The sequence below is a fragment of the Heterocephalus glaber genome, unplaced genomic scaffold (genome assembly GCF_053883595.1).
Source record: "Heterocephalus glaber isolate CG9 unplaced genomic scaffold, H.glaber_assembly_v1.0 deba00001472, whole genome shotgun sequence".
NCBI classification, from domain to species: Eukaryota; Metazoa; Chordata; class Mammalia; order Rodentia; family Bathyergidae; genus Heterocephalus; species Heterocephalus glaber.
This window is the reverse complement of record NW_028258315.1, coordinates 90,733,968-90,738,830: the sequence shown is the minus strand read 5'-3', so window position 1 is coordinate 90,738,830 and position 4,863 is coordinate 90,733,968. Positions and strand designations below refer to the sequence as shown.

At 39.6% G+C, this 4,863-nt stretch overlaps 1 protein-coding gene across 9 annotated transcripts in view; it reads left to right on the top strand.

Annotated features, from left to right (window-relative positions):
- The window catches only part of Cacna2d3 (calcium voltage-gated channel auxiliary subunit alpha2delta 3), a 1,090,211-nt gene that overhangs the window by 609 nt on the left and 1,084,739 nt on the right, over window positions 1-4,863 (top strand). The window lies entirely within an intron of this gene.

Here is a 4,863-nt window from a genome sequence, read left to right as displayed (position 1 = left end):
GTAACAATTGAATTAGAAGTCATGTCCTGGGCATTCACTGAATGTGACCCCCATTCTTGGCTGCTCCAGCCACTGGGTTCTTTCTGTTCCTTAAGCGTGGCAATTTCGTTCCTGTCTCAAAGCCTTTGTTCTGTTCTTGGTTCTTTCCGTGTAGGGTCCTAATGGTGGATTCCTCCTTTTTTCAGTTCTCATGCCATGTCATCTGCTTGGGAATGGGCCTACCACCTTCTTGAAAAGGAAAAGTACATTTTGGAAATAATGCTTTAATAACGTTCAGATTGTGTATTCTCACAGCTAGAATTGACAGAGATTTAATTTCATGTTGATTTGGGAAATGAACATTTTTCTCCAAAAAAAAGGTGCATGATGGGACAAGACAACAACAGTCACCTCATTTGAGATTTCTTGCAGCACAAAGGGGATCACTTTTGCAAAACTATTGAAGGGAGAGGTCATTCATTCATTTTTCCCAAGCACCTTTCTTAACCTAGAATTCCACCACCCTTGCTCACCTGCTCTACTCAGTTGCCTTCTAACTGAAATCCCAGGTTCCACCTTTACTATCCTTAAACAGTTTTTAAACCTGCAGCAAGAATTATCTTAAAATGGAGATGCCCTTAAAATCTTTTGGACACTAAAATTTCGTGCTTCCTTTTGTTGTTAAGATAAAATCCAGGTCCTTCTCTTACAGGTTCATCATCACCTACCCCCTGATTGTACCTTTCACTGTTTCCCGCCATATATTCCCACCCAAGTCATCTCTAGCAACGTTGTGCATTTGTTTGTTTTGTTTTTTGTATCTTGGGGACTCCGCACATGCTCTGCTCTCTACCTGGAACACTTTACCTGACGTTTTGAACGTTCAGCACCTTTTGTCATAAGCTCTCAGCCTGAGTGTCATCAGTTCAGACTGCCCTTCCCTGGCTATTCCATCCTGTGATTATTTTCTCACTCTTCTTATCTGATAATTGATTTTTTTTCTCTTCCTGAAGAAAATATCAAAGGAATAGCTTTGTTCCTGTCTATATCCTTAGCTACCACAGTTCTTGGCAAGTGGTAGTGCTTGGATTTTTGTTGATTGGATAAAGGGAATGGACAGGGGGAATTCCTTAATAGACTCCTGTTTTCCTGCTGCTTCTGCTCTGATTCCTTATGATGAAAACTTGCTGTTAAAGCCAGATCCAGGGCCAGGGATTTAGCTCAGTGGTTCCTCTGCCTGCCCCGAAAGCGTAAGGACCGGAGTTCGATCCCTCGATCCCCAGCACAAAAAACAAACAAAACAACCCAGATCCATTCTGGGGTTGGGGATGTAGTTCAGTGGTGCAGTGGCAGGCTTAAGACCCTGAGTTTGATTCCCAGAACAACAACAACAAGAAAAAACTCAGATTCATCCCTTAATGAAGACAAAATGTGAAAGGACTTTACAAGTGGGAAAAAATTGCAGAATTAGTTACAAGGTAGAATAGAGAACAAAGTAATATTTCTCCTCTTCCCTATCCTTTAATGTCTAGAACTTCAAGTTAGCCATTAACCTAGGTACTGTTGAATACTTGAAATGTGGCTAGTTTATATTGAGATGTACTGTATAAAATACACACCAGATCACAAAGATTTAGAATGAAAAATAAACTATCTTGTGTTTTTAATATTAACAGCATGTTGAAATGAGAATATTTTGGATATTGGATTAAATAGTAAAAGTGATTTTAGTTTTTTCTTTTTTTGGTACTGGGGATCGAACTCAGGACCTTGCGCTTGCAAGGCAGGCAGTGGAACCGCTGAGCTAAATCCCCGGCCCCATCTTTTTACTTTCTTAATGCGACTCATAGAACTCATAGAATGTTACATTTCTGTTAGACTTTGCTGGTCTAGAAGGAAGACATTATTGACCTGAACCAGAAAAGGCAGTAAGTAAATATTTGTTGAATAAATGAATGAAAGAAGTCTTACAAAAACTGTATTACAGTGGTACCTCGGCTTACACAGTTAATTTATTTTATGATTTGGGGGAAGATGGCTGCATTTGTGTTTGAGTAGGAAAGATAGCTGTGGTCATGTTTGTCACCCAATGTGGAGTTTGCAAATGGAAACAAAGTTTTGCTGAGTGCTTTGTTTGTGAATTGAATTGTTTGCAAACAAAAGTGTTTATGAACTGAGACATTACTGTAGTTATTCAGGGTTTACTATGTATCAGCCACTGTTTAAGCATTTCCCTTTATTAATTCAATATAACAACAAAAGCTAAAATTTATGTAGCAGTTAACCTGTGCTGTGGATTTTTTGTTTGTTTGTTTTTTGCTTTAGACCAGGTCTTGCTATGTAGTTCAGGCTGGCCTTGAACTCACTATGTAGCCCATGCTGGCTTTGAACATATGGCAATCCTCCTGCCTCAGCCTCCCAACTGCTGGGATTATAGGCATACACCGCCATGCCTGGCTTGCCAAGAATGTTTTGAGTGCTTTCAAGTATTCATTAAAATCTCAACCCTATTTAATGGGTTCTCTTATTCCCATTTTGTAGATGAGAAAACTGAGCCATAGGGAACTCAAGTGACTTGGCTAAGGTCACACAGCTCATAAGCAACAGAGCTGAAGTCAAGATCAAGTGCCTGGCTTTACATTTTCACCTCTGTACTATATGCTGCCTCACCACACATAAGCAGAAGGATTGGAATAAGATAGAATGCAACATGGTAATCATATGATAGAATCAGAGGTCATTTTTGGAAATTGCATGTATTTGAATGTGTCTGGTTTTCTCAAACTTGTGAACTATCTTTCCCCAGTTGTTTTGTTTGTTTGTTTTATTTTTTGGTGCCAGAGATCGAACTCGGGTCCTTGCACTTGCGCAGCAGGCGGCAGGCAGCAAACCACTGAGCTAAATCCCCGGCCCGCCCAGTTTTGTTTTTTTTCCCCAGGCACCCTTTGAGTATCCCTAGGTATCCCTTACCCAGGAGGATGGGCTACTCAGAATGACAACCACTGTTAGAGCTGAAGCTGAAGTTGATTCCATCTAGGCCAGAGGTTGGGAGTTAGAGATGAGTGTTGTTTACCACCGACATAGTGAAGGAACCGTAGGTTACATTAAAAAGGTGAGATGGCCAGACATGTTGGCACACGCTTGAAGTCCCAGCACTCTGAGAAGCTAAGGCAGGAGTTTTCCAAGTTCAATCCCAGCCTGAACAATATATCAACGTAGAGACCCTGCCTCAAAATAAAACATAAAAAGGGGGCTGGGGACATAGCTCAGTGCAAAGGCCCTGGGTTCATCCCTAGTACTGCAAAAAACCCAGTAAGATGCCCTTGATAATACCCTCAGCAAACATAGCAAATAAATGGCATTTATATTAATCAACATTTTATGTATTCACATAATCATTGCCTTTGTGTTCTTTATTTCATCTGGGCTGAGAAATCTTAACTTTTTGTCTCATATTTCTACCTTATACTCTTTATTTTGTTTTTCATGACATCTTAAAAAAATTCCTTTTAAGTTATGTATCCTCAGGCTCTACATGCTAAACAAATCAACAGTTTTTTAAGTCAGCAGAAGTGATTAGTCTGAAAGTTACCTCCTACTTCTTTTTCTTTCATTTCTTTCTGTTTCTTTCGTTTCTTTCTTTTTCTTTCTTCCCCTTCCTCCTGCTGGTTTTCCTTTTCTTCTTTTCTCTTCCTCCTCCCCTTCTCCTCCCCCTCTTCTTATTCTCTGCTCTTCCTCCTGCTGCTGCCTCCTTTTGTTCTTCCCTCATTTTCATTGTGGTGCTGGAGAACATGCATGCTAAGTACATGCTACCACTGAGCCACACCCTCAGTCTTGTATGAATTACTTAAAGTTCACAGTGGAATCTTGCTTGGAGAGTTTGGTTGGTTAATCTGTAATCTTTAAAGAATGTTTGCAAAATTCTTTTAGTTCCATGTGAACACTTCAAGGTTTTCATGTCTTCAAGATGTACATATTTTTCCCTCTACCTAGAACACTTGCCCTTGACTCCTTGTACATTAATTATATTTCATTAGTATGCCTCTCTGATTAAATTTCAACAGTTTATCTTTAAGACTATCTGGGCTGGGCATGGTGGTGCACACTTGTAATCCGTAATCCTCTCGTAAGAACCTTGTGATTGCATTACAGGAAGAGAAATACTATCCCAATTATCATTTCTAACCTTTTAAATTGACCCAGTTTTACCAGTCATAGAAACTAACACAAACTGGTATATCAGTGGGTGGAATGGGATACTACTCCATATTTTCAAAGTAAAGCAGTCAGATGTAGGTGTTAGTTGGATTTTGGGTGCATATGACTGATTGTTAAAAGCAAATTTTTAATATTTTTATAATTGTACCAAAATACAGTAATACCGTATGAATTAGGTTCACGAACAAAAGCATTTGGCAAAATTTTGCTTCCGTTCACAAACTCTGGATCATGTGACAAACATGACCACAGCCATCTCCCCCACACAAACACAAATGCAGGTATCCTCCCCAAATTGTCAAATTCAGTTCGTAAACTGAGGTACCACTGAATATATTACTTTGTAAGCTTTATCTTGCGATCTCTAAATATGGGATGTGAAAAGTATAATGGGAGTGAAAATGTCTTAGTTACATTCTTGTTGTAATGTCCACACATTAAAAGAGGAAAGGTTTATTTTAGCTCACAGTTTAGAGGTTTCAGTTCATAGTTGGCTGGCTACATGGCAGAAGAGAAGTAGTCCATGGGTGGCTGGTAGGAAGAAAAAGGCTTCCTTCTTTCCCTTTTTATTCCATCCAAGCTACAAGCCTGTTGATTGGTGCCACCCATACCCAGAGTGGGTGTTCCCTCTTCACTAAATGCATCATCCACTCTCAGAACTATGCT